This window comes from Bicyclus anynana, chromosome 10 (assembly GCF_947172395.1).
Source record: "Bicyclus anynana chromosome 10, ilBicAnyn1.1, whole genome shotgun sequence".
Taxonomy (NCBI): domain Eukaryota; kingdom Metazoa; phylum Arthropoda; class Insecta; order Lepidoptera; family Nymphalidae; genus Bicyclus; species Bicyclus anynana.
This window is the reverse complement of record NC_069092.1, coordinates 5,872,718-5,889,632: the sequence shown is the minus strand read 5'-3', so window position 1 is coordinate 5,889,632 and position 16,915 is coordinate 5,872,718. Positions and strand designations below refer to the sequence as shown.

Below are 16,915 nucleotides of genomic sequence, written 5' to 3'. Positions count from 1 at the left end.
AGTGAACATACCTATACAGAAATTGTTTTTTATTTCACAAGTACTAAATGCAAAAAAATATTTACCAGACCTGTGATCTCCAAAATAGGTTCTCCTGTATTATGGTTTATCACTTTCTTCTTCAGTTGTGAAACACTATAATGTAATGTATGAAACAAAATAATAAACAATATGTACCTATCTATATACCTATTTACATAGCTGAAAATTAATTAAATTGCTAATTTGTAAAAATGTTTAGGTATCATAAATACAGACACAATTATACTGTAGGTAGGTAACCCTTATTTACATCAAGAAGCCATTTATATTAACCAAAAGTGAACTTCCTTATTCCTACCTAGGCACTCCTATCCGAGGTCTAGGCCAAAAAACTGCAAGCTGTAATAAATTACATGCAATCCTATTTATGGCCTCATTAACTGGCTGAATGTCTCCTTCAGCCTGCTTTATACATATTTTTCTTTAATGTTATTCGCATTCTATGGATAGGTATGTAAGAAATTGTTTGTTTTAAAAGGTGCTTGGAATCTATTCTAACTCTCCGACGCCCCGCGGTTTCACCCGCGTAGTTCCCGTTCCCGTGAGTATACGGTGTTTATTTATAGCGTATGACACTCACAAATAACGTGGCTTTGTTGTGGTAAAAGAATTTCTAAAATCTGTTTAGTAGATACAGAGATTACCCTCTATAACACAAACTTTACCTCTTTATAATATTAAAAGTTAAATTCAAATTCCTGTCAGGATAGAGCGAGTCTATTTTTTTTTAATAATTGTTACAGAATAGCGTGGTTAGAGTCTAACGGTGGACTCCTTTTCATTCTATAATGAACTTATATGATGATGATGATGATAATGATGATGATGATGTGATAACCTATCTGTTACATACTGTAAATAGGTGCCTACATTAGGTTAAGTTAGGTAACATAGGTATTAAAAATAAAATTTTCTCTTGAGAAAACTGTGCAGTAAATTATTGGATTTCTTTACACTATGCTTCATTGTGCTCGGTAAAAAATGCTTTTTTTCTTTAAAGTTTAACGAGGTTCTATCAAGTTTATGAAGGTGTAAAGTTTAGTTTTCAGTTAGTTACTGAGCGTAATTATTTAGCGGCGCCAGTTAGTTTTAATGCTACTTTCTTTGCTCAGGTAATTGTTAATTGCCTTAGTTTGTTGCATTTATATTTTGATATTATAGTATTCGCACCTACCTTGTATATTTACGCATAGGTAAGTTGTGTGTAGTGTCGTGCACATCATAGATGTGAAAATGGACTGCCTACCAGTGGGGAAGGGTGGAATTTTGACGAAGTTAAGCCGTCCCAAAGAAAAGGAAAATCATACTGCTTGATACAAACTCCGGTTTCTCATACATCCATTCATATATATTCACCGGCTTGTGCCTACTAATAATATAATAGGTATATTGTGCAATTAAAATATTACCTACCTACCACGTCAGTGGGTCTGCAATGACTATGTAGTAATTACCCTTTCAGCCTGCAGAGTTAGGGGTACTTAGTAGAGTCGGGAGGCTTTTACTTATTTATGTAGGTACGAGTAGGTAGTGTGTAATTAGGTATCTACCTAATACCTTGTTTTAGATGAAAACTGCTAATAGAATAGTAATACTATTATTGTAACTAAAAAGAGCTATTGTTTTAAAAACAACGTTAAGTACAAAATAATGGGTAGGTATAGTCGGTAAATAAGTAAACTAAAAAACAATTCACTGATGTTAAAATGCGTAGTAGACAAACTACCCATCTTAAAACCAGCGACTATAGTGAATATAAAGATTCAAAAATTTATATCTGTATACATTTTGAAATCTCTATATTGATAGAAAATACCAAAATTTGGATGAATGCCTTTGGAACACAAAAAGAATAACCACACAAACAATATTTTTTTTTTAAATTTTAAATTAAATATAACGAGTTCTTAGGTTGACAACCATACTTATCAGTCTTACTTAGATAAGTAATAATTACGTATGTAAAAATGGGCCCTGATGACTATTTATTACTAGAACAGTGCGAGTGATTATTGATAAATTCTTGTTCAGCTGGGTATAAACATAAATCATTATTGCATACCAACTGCATGTATAAACATCACAGAACATTAAAGAGTGCTTATAATCCTTTTCTATGATAAACATTATGATAGTATAACTAGACATAGTTGCCATTGCTAACGTACCTAACTACCTTCTTATCACAACATACCTACCGTCTATAACCTTGAGTGATAACACCCACGATTTGCATATGCAGTATATTAGGTATAGTACGAGATCCGGCATAAAAAATATATAACCTCATCTGTTATTTATTTGGGATAAGAAATAAATTATAGAAAATATTCACATTGACACATTGCACATAGGTTGGCTAGTTAAATTGCGACTGAATAGTATCAAATGACTATATATTTTTATCTCCTTCCCTCATTATCTAACATTAACTAGTTATTAGAATATACCCAAAAGAATTGAAAAAGTAAACGTTACCTGTTTTACACTGCAACTGTGGGGTTGCCTGAAACAGTTAAGTAATGTTGTTTATACCCTCATTAGTTATTTAGTCGTCTTATATGTCAAATGAAGTTTATTTTATGCTTAATTTAACTGTAGGTTTCCTTTGATCATGGTTCGTGGTTTCCTAGATTTTGTTTAAAAAATATGTTTGGCCGCAATTTATCTAGGCAACATATTTGCAATGTGTCACTGTGAACATTATCTATCATTTATTTCTTATTACTAATGAATAACAGATGAGGGTATATATTTCTAATGCCGGATCTTAGACTATTAGATTAGTAGATATTATTAGTAGGTAGTATAAGTCCCCGGTATATTATGTTGTGAATTGTGATGTTATTTTAAAAAAAACTGTTAAACTTCCCGTAGTTAATGTAATGAAAGGAAATGTTTTATGCTCTCATACAGGCTTTTACTTTGAACAGAATAAATTTTCTTAGATTTGAACTCCCTTGCTCTTGCAAAAGATCTTTAAATATATTCAAAAGTAGATAAGCTGCTCAGTAAAAAGCGCTATTATTTTAGCTGAACGTAGGTACTCGTATCTTTTAGTTAAATCCTTGATCCGTCACGCTTCCCGCTAATAAATCTCAAGGTACCCTCCCTAAGCATAAATAAGGTGGATCTCGTTAAAAGTTGCGGTAAAAAACCGTATATTTTCCGGTATTTTTAAACCAAGGCGTTTCCCCTTAAGGAGCCTTCCGGTTTCATAAATATGTAGATATGCGTTCACCTGGGCTGATGTTAAGCGGCCAAATTTAGTGAACCAATTTATCCTAATAGAAACGCTGTAAATACAGTACGCATCTTTACATAAAAAAGATTTGTTGCCCGGCGTGCTTTTGCATTAAGTAGCGTAAAGCGTTACACGTACTGTTTTTGTACATAGATTGTGTAAATGCAATTTGTTCTTATCTGATAGTAAACCGAAAATTGATTAGGTAGGTATCTACAGGCGGAACTTTTATTAATACCTACTTGAAAAGCGGGTTCTGTAAACAGGGACGTTTTGTACTCTCAGACAAACTGCACCAAACATTTATCCTACCTAATGAGTATCCTTACATTTGTGCATTGTGGAGCACTAGCGGACGCCCGCGACTTCGTCCGCCTTTTTAGACCTCCTTAATCCAGCTCTAACGCAAAATCCATTTCATCCAGACACTTACTAACTATAATCTACCTCCCTGACAAATTTCATCTTTGTACGTCAAGCGATTGCGTGATGAGTTAGAGATCTCTCGCATTTAGATATTAATATTAAAATGGGCATTCAGTAGGTTTACTAATGTCTTAAAGTTTCGAGCTCTGTCTTTACTTTTTTATGAATAAAACCACTTTTAGACATAAAATCTTAAAAGATGTAATCTTATCTTAGAATATAAATTTATTGTATCTACAGTTAGCTTACATTGTCTCGTTTTCAAATAATTTATGAAAGTCACAACCATAAATGTCAAAATATGAAGACTAAAATTATACTTAAAGCTGAAGATTTTGTTTGTTTGTTTGGTTGAACGCGCTAATCTCAGGAACTACTGGTCCGATTTTAAAGTTTAATTTCTTTCAGTGTTAAATAGCCCATTTATCGAGAAAGGCTATAGACTATATATTATCCCCGTATTCCCACGGGAACGGGAACCACGCGAGTGAAACCGCGTGGCGTCGGCTAGTATGAAGATATTATCCCACCAACATGATGTAAACACACCGACAAACAATGCGTTCTTAAGTGTTTTGTATTTTACGACGTCGTAGAGAAAATTATTACCTAGTTGACGACTACATAACAACGATCTAATTAAAAGCAAAACAGATAATGCAATTATCTCATTACTCATTAATTACTCAAACACTGCAAGATAAGTAACAATATTGTCTAACAACACTTGTCATGAAACATAAAATATTATAGTTCTGATTATGGTATATTTATTGCTTGTTATTAATATAATGTATCACGCCGTTTGTTTTATTATAATATTTAATTGAATTTTATTTTTTTTTATTTTATTTCATTTTAATTTTTCCATTATCTGGCACATAAGAAAAGAAAAATACGGTCTAATGGATTCGCTTCAGCCTTTTTGGACTTATCCAAACAATGCTTTAATAAAATTATGTGTTTATTTATTTTGAATGATTTGTTGTCGATGGTAAAATATATTATGGTTACAAAAATATTATGAATCTAAATAGCGTAGCATCAATCAGACGTCCAATTAAATCTATTTTCGGTGCCTACGCATATCGGTTGGCTCACTCAGGCCCAACAATTTACTCAGCACTCTATACAAAATCTACATTATCTCATTCACACATTACATAACTCTGAAACGCAGGTGTTAAAAGCGTATTACGGCTAACAAACAGGCGTTAAGCCTCGCGATTCGGCAGACCAGGGCTCGGAATGGACGAAGATTAGTCCGACGACTTGTGGATCATATTAATATTTCAACCAGCTTTAGGTGAGACTTAATTATGGTTTAATAGGGCCACTAAAAGACCCTGCGAAACTATGTAAGCTAGAGTACTTATAGTTTAGTCATCCCATTAAATTATATATGTACCTACGTATGTAGTAGGTAAGGGTAATGAAAATTTTATTAACCATTCGCGTAGGCACCTACTAATTATGAATAAGCCGAGACATGTCGTCGCGCTGAAAATTACATCTGCGTTGATTCACAGATAAAAATGTCCGTCAAAAAATTTAGTGAACAATTTATTACGAAATTCTTAACAATAAAAAGCAAGAGTCTCCTTTCAGAATGAGAGAGTTTAGGCTAATATAGCCTACCATGCTGGCCCAATGCAAATTGTTAGACTACACACAGGTAGAGAATTGAAAAAAATCTCAGATATGCAGGTTTCCTCACGATGTTTTCCGTTCATCGTTTCAGACACGTGATATTTAATTTCTTAAAATGCACATAACTGAAAAGTTGCCTCGGATCGGATTCGAATTTACGCCCTCCGAATCGAAGGCATCATACTGGGCTATCACGACTCTCAAAACCTAAAGATAAATGTAATGCTAAGACTTTCCAGTTTCACCTAAACAGCCGTCAGTATTTCCGATACCCATGTTTCACTTAAAGAAACAGACCCCTCACTGCAATAATTGTCACATGGTAATTACACAAGATGTTAGATCTAGGAAATAACTTAAAGAAAAAGTTGAGCAAAAGCACCTAATTATCCCATAATACGCATCACATGTGAGCTCGTAAAGGCGTGCCAAGTTTTTCTCGGAACTTAATCAATAATGTGAAGTGGTATTGAAAGCCGCGCAAGTGCTAACTGCATTTACACACGCTCAACTCAATGTGATAGCACGAATGCCGTTTTACACCTCGGGAATGCTAAATAGATACGAAAAACTGATTGTTTATCCCTTTAAACTTGGTCTCGGAAAAAAAATGAAATTGAGTACTACAAGAAAAACTATGGCATTGATATTATGAATACAACACAGCCAATGTTGATTTCCAGGTTTGTTTTGTTAATTTTTCTATTGTATTGGAATGTATTTTAAAAAAAATAAATACAAAAATGTTATATGGCGAAGACGCTGACATCAAAAGACATCAAAAAGTAAAAATTTAGGGGCAACCACCCTTAAATCCACGTCTGTTTGCTTTAGAAGATAGAGATAAGAAGCAATAGGGATGATGCAAATGTTGTCTGGATGGTTGCAAAATAAATAAGATTATAAATAATATTAATTTTCAAAATCTATTAACAATCTTTCATCGTAATTAGATGAAATGAAAATCGAAAGCCGGGCTAATTCGCAATTTCTTTTCAGAATATTTTCAAGTTTACAGTTGTACAAGACAGATGGATTTCAAATAAACATAGATTAAAAAAAGAAGCATCTTGCAATCTCAAATAAAACACGAAACGTCGTAATCCGTCCATTCGATCTAGCGAAGGTAATGAATGACGCCGTAGAAAAATACGTAGACAAAGAAAAATCGAACCGAACTTAAAATAGTGTGGCGAGTATGGATCGCGTCATTTAAAAAGAACGTTGGCGGTAAATTTATGATGATCTCTTAAAGTAATTGCATGAATACTACTGTTAGAGCGTATAAATGGTAAATATCATTGTCGTGTTTTGGCGTCGTTTTTTGGCAAGACAATTATTATTTTTCCACTAAATATTTTTTTGTAAAGTTTTTGCTCGCAACTCCGACTTGATGACTTCTTGTTTTGAGCGTAGGATGTACACCCGGAAGTATAATTTAATTTATTTGAGATTAGATTTTTTTATTACAACATATGCTGGGATTAATCTTACTAGTTTGTATCATCAGGCTAGAGCGAGATATAACATCTACAAATTTCAATTAAAAAATGAATACAATAATTGGTATACATTGGTTGATTTCATCATCAGTATCAGCTGCTGTTGGACATAGTATCCTTGTAAAGATTTCCAAAGCGGCCTGCATCCAGCGGTTCATTACAAGTGCTCGTTTTAAATGACGCAATTTACACCAACATTTTCCGTGTCTCAGAAAAAGAATTCTAATAACAAATAGGTAGGTGGGCTCACCAAATAGCCGGGGCGGGTGAGATTATCTTGTTTATCCTTCGGTAATGCTGCGCGAACTTTGACAATTTTCCTGACGCACGATAGTAGGTAGCTACCGCGTCGGCCAGTTTTGCGCTTTCGTTAATTCTGCGTACGACCGGGCCCGTTTGAATTTGCATTTTGCACGCGTGATAAGTGGCCCGGATTACACGGGATTCCCACCAACAGCCTGTGTTTGTTCTGAAATAAAGGGCTGTTAAACTTTTTTCATGGTAATTTGGGTCACCTTCAGGAGTAACGGTCGTTGTAAATTTGTTTAAGTAGGCTTAGGTCCGTCTCGTTAAAATTTTAAATGGTCATGTTTAGCTAATTTTGTTACATTTTTTTCCTCACTTCAGTTTGGTATCGAAGGAGGAATAAACAGACAGTTTTTCCTAAATAAATGTTTTAATGTTAATTTCAAAGTTAATTTGATTAATTTTAATTGTGGTACTTATGACACGTGACGAATTTATGATTGTTAAATGAATAGTAAATTGTAAATCATAAGATAAACCACTGCAATATTTTCGAGTCTAATAAAAAAATCTGCCATATTGTTCTAATGCTGATAAGATATAGATTCGTTTCCTGGGTCAGGATATAAAATTTTGAATTTTATTTCCATGAAATGTTCAATAGTAGCCAGGACCTTTAAATTGCCAGTTTTACACTACACCCTCGAACCTCACCTCATTATCAACCCATATTCGTTACAATGCTGACCTCGAGTCTCTTCTCAGAATGAGAACCTCAGAGCTATAATGCCATCTTTCCTCGTCTTCTCATTTCTTTTCATCAATCCCGTCAATCTACATTAGACGTGCTGGGCTTTAAATCACCGCTGCTATATGGATTAGGAAATTTAGGAAGTCAATTTTATTATTAAAGTTAAAAGTAGGCTAGAATAATATAAAGAGTGGAAAATCAGGAAGTTGGAAAAGTAAGAAAAATATCTTGATATTTCAACTTGACTTGTTAGCTATTGGACTTGGATTTGTTACTTATTTGAAGTTATTTTCCACATTTATCACTATACACTTTGTGCATAGCATATAAGCCAAGTCCACAAAGAAGTTGTTAAAAAATTGCAGTAACAAAATATGACGTCCAGCAAGAGAAGTCATAGGAAGTAGTAATATATATCGCATCCAGTGATTAATGCAGCACCACAAATGCAGCGCGGCTGACTTCCAAAATTTCCCCACTAAATCTCGACTTTCGTTTCGCTTCTTTTGCCGGGCAAGACTTGGCAGCGTATTTTATCTCTGTAATGCAAGCTTTGCACTGTAAGTAAATAGAGAATGTACGGGTATATTATATTCTTGAAGATGTCTATCGTGCCAGGGATGTTTAAAGGAATAATCTGGAGTGGCATTATGTTAATTTAAATTTATATTTTACTCGTATTATATTATCAACAGCCTAATGACCCAATAAAGACACAGTTCTGTTTACTCCTATAGACGGGTTTTGGAGTTTAGATCCACCATGCTGTTTCAATGCAGGTTGGCGGGCAAGGATAGTATTAGGTACGAGTATATAACTAATTTATAGTCATAATAGCAGTACGGTTTTGGAACCACTCTTATCCAAAAAGTGAAAGGTCCGATCCTCTTTCTAAAGGTTTATTTTGTTAGTCATAATAGGTAAATTTTCATTCCCTCACATAGGCTTAATCACTTAGTTGACGGAGACGGAGTTTAAAATACATATATTTTAAACATATTGAGATAATTATATCTAATACTTACCAGTGGCGTGCACTCCATAAATGTAAATATGCACTGCCTGCCCTAAAGTTTGGAGATTGGAGAAGAAACTTTCCATTTTGTAGAAATTGTACTTATACCTAGTGCATACCCTAGTTAAACACCTTAAGCACGCCATTAGCTACAGTTTTATAAAAGAAATATACATACCTACCTACTTAATAGGATCTAAATGAGAGCATTCTTCAAGATATAACCTGCCTTCAGAACCGGTGGTAGAGTCTTTACAAACAGTCAAACTTGACGTTTCAAAAGTAAATCCTATTGTTAAAACTTATTAATTTTTAATTTTAACCGACTTAAAAAAGGTTGTCGTGTTTATTTAAGTCACGTTAATGAAAGAACAGAGTCTGAAAAACTTAAATCTTAATGATATCTTTACATGGCTTGAATTAATACATTAACGGGTTAGCACCGCTCTCAAATTGATCAGCAGGTAATCAACATTGTTATTTTTCGCTTTTTAGTTTTAACCGACTTCAAAGCATATTTTTTTTATTACAATTTTTAACTCACTAACACCTACTATGCTTAAAACTTGCCTATCAAAACCATTAAAAAAATTCAATCATCAATGATGGGCGCTAATAACTGAAACACAGCAATATTATCAATTTTATGTTATTTTTCTTTTATTTTATGTACTTCTTGTGTAGGTAATGTCTAATCAAATAAACTTATTTCTATGTTTCTACCATAATATTCAGCAAAAGTGCTATTTTCTTTAAAACAGTTTATCTCGTTGCTGTAGTATTTAGGATTCGGAACGATTCAGCTCTCCGTCCAACTTTCACAATATCGCACTATTGCACTCCAAGTTTTATCTCCATCTTTAACTTCAGAACTACTAAGAATATTCAACGGCTCGGGATAAACGGTGGAAGAAAAATTATTTTTCTTCTTAAATTGTATAATATACCTACTATTTGAGTTAGTCTAACTATAATGAATAGGGATAGTATAGTGTTAAGTGCTGATTTAAAGTTTACATGTACTAAGGCACAACTGTATATTATAGACTAAGGGCAATGATAGTTATTAGGTATATTATACCTTTGATATCTTAGTAATATAAGTAGTTTAGCTAAAAGTTAAATCACTTTATTTCCCACATAGATAATTTTGTAGAGATAATATTAAAGTCAGCATTAGTTAGGATCTATTTAATTGAAAAATAACAGTAACTAAATGAGTATTATTTCTTTATTAATTTACTTATTGGCATTTTCATTTTATTAATATACCCAGGTACCCTGTATATGGCTATAATATCCAGATTTTTGTACCTAATTACTAAACATTACTAAGTATTGAATAGGTAGGTCTACCTCCATGTAATTTAGGTAGGTCAGGTAATTTTTTTTTTGGAAAGTTTTATTAAACTATTTTACTATCAATAATTAAATTATAATACTGAAATATCTACCTACATTAAATACTCTACTATTGTGGAATTTATAAAATCGCGCATGCGCTCTACCAACGGCCGACGGCTTCAACTAAATAATGTCCGTCGCTCCTTACTTTCCTAATAAAATTACTATAAACTATTGCTATCAACAATTAATTTTTTGTCATGAATTATGGTAACATTTTAATCATAAAAAAATAACTTATATAATTTGTATAAAATCTGATATAGGTAGGTAAGTATCTGAATAATGTTTCGGATTGAACATCTCTTTGAACCTCGTTTATTGACTTCCTTAGAAAGATAATCGTAAATTATTCTTTATGTTTACCTACTTATATTAATAAAAACTATATTTTCAGAATATTTTACATAAACACGTTGCTATCGTTTCTGTTTTTAATGTGATATACACACCAAAAATACACACTCATCAGGTGGCATCTAATTGTAGTCTTATTAGAAATCTAAAATATTCCTTTAATTAATATTAGATACTACGAGTACAAATACGATAATATTACGCACTAAAATCATGAAATAATGCATGCAAATGTTCCAAACAAAACAAAACACTGTCTGAACATAGCGTTAAGTAGCTTACTTCTCAGTTTAACCTAAACTCACTCACATTTACGCGTATTCCGTATGTACGTAATACCTGTCTTCATAATAAACTCAAACACGTAACCACGCACAGATTTCACATTGAAATAACCATGGAAACATGTTAAAATTAGGAAAAACACACAAAAACAATACGGAAAGCGTCGTGACGCGTCCTTCGCATTAGTTCAGATAGGTGGCGGGTCGATCGCGTCATTCAATATGGCGATGGTAGCCCGCGCTGTCATTGGCCGGGTCGCGAAGCGCCGTGAAGTTGTCCCGAGCGAGCGAGCGGGTTAGATTTATGTGATGTTAAAGCGTTGATGAAAGACGGAAGATATGTTCGGAGGATAGTACATTCGTATGCCGGCGGCGTCCCGAACCGGTTTCGTCAGAGGCGTTCACAGTGACTATCGTATGTGCCGCGCTATGTAGACTGTACAGTCAGGTAGAACGCTATTTATAATGACGAATGGACGGAGCTCGCGCTTTGTACGAATTAAAAACTGCATTTTTAATACAGTTCCCTTTGTTTTTTACAGGTAAATATTTTATGACGGAGTACGAGACATCGAAATAGATAAGTATGACGATTGGATATTAAATATTTTATTGGCGGGTTAGTTCACAGGGAATGGATTCTGGATCAATTTTATTTAAAAAAAAATGTGAGGATGTCTACTAGATGCTACAGATACCAAGCAACTGGGCTGTTTTTTCTAAAGGTTGGCGATGAAATTACAGGCACTCAGTATTGTCAAATACATGGCTTTGTGTCAGTGTTGAATAGTCCATTGATGGTTGCTACTAAGAAGGTGATAATCTGACTTGCGTGAAACAGCGGAGTACTTACATCAGTTTATCTAAAATATAGGAGGACCCGCTGTATGCGGATGGTTCATGATTTTGGGCGTCCTTACAGGAGACCTATATCCAGCTGTAGAAGGATTTTTTCCTATAAGCAAGGGCTTAACAGCAGTCCCAACTGATAACCAAGTGGTATAAGATAGAAACGCTTGCCTAGAAGATGCCTATTCACTTTTGATTTGACCTATCCATAATGTAATAGTCCATAGTGTAGGTACGAGACATCAGCTAATAATGATGACAATCAATACACATACTAATTAAATTTATGTGTATGTCTATGATTTCAGAACAACAATGTTTTCTCAAGTGCATTGTTATTTACACAGTCTGTTTGTCTGAATCTTTGGAATCGATTTTAATAGGACTTTCACGAGAAGAATGAGCAAAATATAGGCTATTTTATCCCAGAAAATTAATGGTTACCACAAGATTTGTGTTGACGACTTCGGCGTCCGCTAGTCTTAAATATAATTAGGGATATATAGATATAATGTTGATATTACCTATGATATGAACTGAAATCACCTACGTACGTAAGTATTATTTTTTCAGTCACATCTAAAATAAACCAAACGGAAGCGTGAATGTGTAAAAACAGAAAAAAAATAACAGGAATATGTCTCAGGCCCAGTGGGCTAAGATAAATTTATTTTGTCGTGTAACTAGCAATAAATATGCTAATTCAACACTATAACGTCCGTATGTCGCCTGAGGCTCCGCCATTCAACGAGTGAAAAAGATATCACAAAATTGCACTGCGCATTTCTCTTCTCTCTTCAGTCATACAACCTTCGAGTGGTATTGTGCGAAAGGTTACCCTGTTTCTTTCAGTAGTCGGTCGTTTATTTTTCCCGCGGATTTATTGAGATACGTCGTTCTGTCGTCGGGGCGTACGTTTTATCGACCTACGGCAACTACTAACCTAATAAATTTTGGTGTTTCGCTCACTGGATCCGCTGAACGAATGCATCGTCCCAGATACGGGACGAATGAGCGGGATTTGACTGTATCGATTTTTCTACAAGTTATTGCATTCAAACTTTTACGCTTATTAAAGCTAAGCATAATCTACTTAAGTGTACCTACCTACTAATAACTGACATGCAAATAAATGTAATTTTAATAGAGATAAACAATTCAGTCTGTATATGAACTAATTAGGTACCTAACTCTTTTTTACCTGAGTATACCCACTAGAAATAGGGAGATACTAAATCGTTTAGACTATTACTGAAACCATAGTACCTACATGAGTAAATATCTATACTTATAATAAAACTGTAACAGGTCAAATTCTGTACATTGAAGATATTTTGAAAATTTTTATTGGAATGCATTGTACCTACAATCGATACTGAAGCCAAAATTTTTTTTTTCGATTTCTTGTCCTATAATAAGACGGTTTTGTTTTGGTTGTAGTACCTAGGTATAGTAGTTGTTGAATAAAATACAGACAGGGTGCATGTTTGTGTGAAACTGAAGTAGGTAGCATCGGCAATTATACAGAGACATATTATAAAATCATCTTCTGCGTGTGAGATGGTTGCTAAGCTACACATTTTTGATAAACGAGCTCAAATGACACAAGCGACTTTAAATAATTTAACAATGCGTTTCTATTGTGATGACGTTCCTTTATTTTAGTCACAGCAAAAGTAGGTTTACTATTATGGTAAAGAATAGTAATCAAAACATATTGAATAGGCAGGCGTTAATAAAAAATAAGTTGTGAAGTTAATAAAAAATAATGACTACCGACGAATCCAACTTAACATACGACGAAAAACCGACGAATCCAAGTGACAACGTCACTCAGATCCGACAGAAAATCCATCCGACTTCGCATCGTAACATTGGATATGCTCCAATATCGGGGTGAAATGCGTGTAGAAGGTCTTAATGGATCTGAGTGACGTTGTCGCTTGGATTCGTCGGTTTTTCGCGAATAATAGCAAAACAACTCAATTAGTCGTTATTTAATCAAATTGCGCCATATATCAACAGAACACGTTTTTCAGTAGGCATTGAATCAGCGCTCGCGGCAATCTACATTCAACTTTAAGCTTATCAACGTAATAAGATCTTTATTCCAATAACGCCGAACGGTAAGTTATAATATAATTCTGCAAATTAATTAAGATCTTGATATTTTAAAATAAATCACGAATTCAGCGGCCGAATTAAAACAATGAAAACCAATATTTAATTGATGGGCAAACCTTAATTAACTTGTAGTTCGCCGGCTCGACTCCGGCCCCACAGATAAAAGAAGCCATCTGCATTTCGGTATTCAAATTATTTTTCAAACGTGTTCTTCGATTATAACGTGTGTATTGACAAACATCGTTTTATCACGCTCACTCTTGCGCAGACGACACTAGTGTGACCGGCGCAACCCTTTGACTCAATCGCGCGGTCGCCGGAGGGTAATATAACAAACGGACTCATACGGCCCCAAATAAAACGAAACGAGCGATGAGCATCACAAAAGTTTGCCTAAACTAACCTCGTTAAGAGATTTCTGGATAAAATAATACTTACCGTTTTTCAGTATCGTCACGATTGTCCGGCCGATCGGATAGCTCGATCGCGGGTTTCAAAACTATACTGAGCTTTTTAAGCGTTTTGTATTCAAAATTCGGGTCCTTTAAAATGTCGCTTCATTGGGCGACTGTTCAGAGAAAGTTAGCTTTGTTACGGCCGGGACAAAGGACATTATTTTTTTTGAGTCATTGCGCAAGAGAAAGTCGCGATTGTTAGATAAAAAGCTATTGTATTGAAAAGGCCCGGCTGTAAACGGCTTAAAGTTTTTTAGTTTTCATAAAGCCAGACTGTTGGCTGCTTGTGTTGTGTGCGAATTTAGATAAAATTGTGATTACTAAGTGCTTCAGATACAAAGAGGAAGTAAGAACCTTACGCAGTCTGACCGAAATATTAGGTAATTTTACTTTTTTTTAAATTGCCATGTTATTATCTACCAGCAGAAAATTAGTTACAGGTAGGTATAAAACATGTTGATACATACTAGGGTTCTAACCTTTAAAAGTTTGAAAACAAAACAAGGGGTTTGAAAATTTCATTCACCCGCCATGTTTTTTTCGATGCTATGTAAGCTTACATGACATCGCAAATTAATACAACAATGTAAATCAACTACAGAGTTCTCTGAACCTTATTGCGAGCACTGTAATTAATTAGCAAAAAGAAATCCGAAATAGGTCATTCTCGATAGCTCAACTTTTTAAAAAATTTGAAAGGAGTAGGAGAGAACTCAAATTCTAGAGCAATAAGTAGATAGGTTTTTGAAATTGTCTAATAATAAACAGTTTGGTTTGATCAGCAACTTAATCATACCTATACAGTGAACAAACCATGCTAAAAAGAATCGCCTACAATTTTAACACATTCACGTAGCTTCAATAATTACCTAATTAACCCTCCTAACGCAGGTTTCTCAGTAACTTATAATAACGATATAACATAATACGAGTGGACTCGTGTTAGGTTTATCTACGGCCCTTATGTCCCGGGATAGAAGCATGTTGAACGATACGCACATACAGACAAAGGAGACGCTTAATTAAACTAGCGGAGCGGGGCGAAACGTAAGCATTTAATTTATATCCCTGCAGTAAACTCCGCGGGCTCTTTGGATGGTATAAAAAGTCACAAGCGGGTAGAGATGGGATCCTTTTATTACCCGACTGACTAAGGAGGGTTATGTTTTTAATAGATTTTAAAAAAGAAGGTTCTTCATTCGCCTTAGAGGTAGGTAGAGGTATATGCGTAAATAATAAATACATTATTTACGCATATACCTCTAATTTCGATGGAATTTTGTTATTACCTACAGTGAATATTTTTCGAGGAAAGTATTGGTAGATAAGGATACCTATTCCTAGGAAAAATATTTCTCATATGAGCGTAAACAGACACCCACAAGAGGGTTTTCAACATAGGTTATTTCGGATTCAGACTTAATCCGAAATAACCTAATTAACCATGAAAAGTAATGTGAAATCCCGAATACCTGGGATTTCCCATTATTTTTCGTGCGGTTTCGTTTTTTTAAATAGGTATTTTATTTTTTACTCGCAGCATGTTTTTTCATACCTACTTAAGTATTCACTAATAAATAAGAAAGGTCGTGAAAGTCAATAAAGCAGACTATGTTTAGCTTAACTACGAGTATACCTGCCCGCCCTTTCACCCGCCAAGCGCCCGCTCTCCGCTTGTCTCTTATCACTACGACCGTAATGTTTCGTAGCGCGCGCTACGAAGAAAAGAGTTTGTTGTTAGTTTTTTAATAATAATTTTCATGTGTTAGATATCTATATACAATTTAAAATAGCAACTATTACTTATAGAAACTAAATATTAATTTAAAATTTACCTAAATATTTTAATATTTTTTCAATAATACTTACCATTCTTTGTGATACAGTTTTATTAATGATGTAGTAGTTTTATTTTTAAATGGGTAACATAACAGTATTGTTGTGAACCATTATATACTTAAATGCTGGGAATTTATTGATGAAGTACCTATCTACCTTTCAACTTAATCTTGGTAGGTACCTACTGGTAGTCAAATTAGTAGTAGTAAATAAAACCTACCTTTTCTTTTAAAACGACGTGTTAGTCACAACTTTTTAGATATGTACATCGCTTTAATTCATAAATGAGTATTGAAATCATATTAAATTGGCTGTTACTTCACTATTTCAATTCATTATCAATAAATTAAAAAAAAATCGTATATCGCTTTCCGGACTTTCCGCTCGCCGCTCGTGTCGTAAACGGGAACATCTTTCCGTTGTATTCCGCTGTTGAAAACCGCGTACACTCAGACCGTGTCTAGAATAAGCTATTTTAATTACAAGTTACGCTTACAATCGATTCAGTAAATAAGCTAAATGTGCGTAATTGAAGACTTAAAGGACGACCGCCGGTATCGCTATACATCATTACCTCAGTTCGGCTTCATTTGCTCTATTGAATAATTTATTTATTGCTTGCACCGGGAGACTATCGGTGTTTTACTTTTTAATTGTGTTTTTTTTAATTTGTTTGTTTATACAGATTGTTAAAGTGAATATAGATGTAGCGCCTTTTGTCAATTAA

At 34.2% G+C, this 16,915-nt stretch overlaps 1 protein-coding gene and 1 long non-coding RNA gene across 6 annotated transcripts in view; one reads left to right on the top strand and one right to left on the bottom strand.

The window, feature by feature from the left end:
* The window catches only part of LOC112057783 (uncharacterized), a 90,772-nt gene extending 79,414 nt beyond the window's left edge, over positions 1-11,358 (bottom strand). For 3 of the 5 annotated variants that reach the window (XR_008251106.1, XR_008251107.1, XR_008251110.1), the window contains exon 1: positions 10,947-11,358. This is a non-coding gene — a long non-coding RNA (uncharacterized LOC112057783). Of the gene's footprint in view, positions 1-7,114; positions 7,334-10,946 lie in introns of all 5 variants that reach the window. The other 2 variants (XR_008251108.1, XR_008251109.1) reach the window with 2 other exon arrangements.
* LOC112057782 (homeotic protein ultrabithorax) overlaps positions 1-16,915 on the top strand; it is a 189,988-nt gene that overhangs the window by 87,645 nt on the left and 85,428 nt on the right. The window lies entirely within an intron of this gene.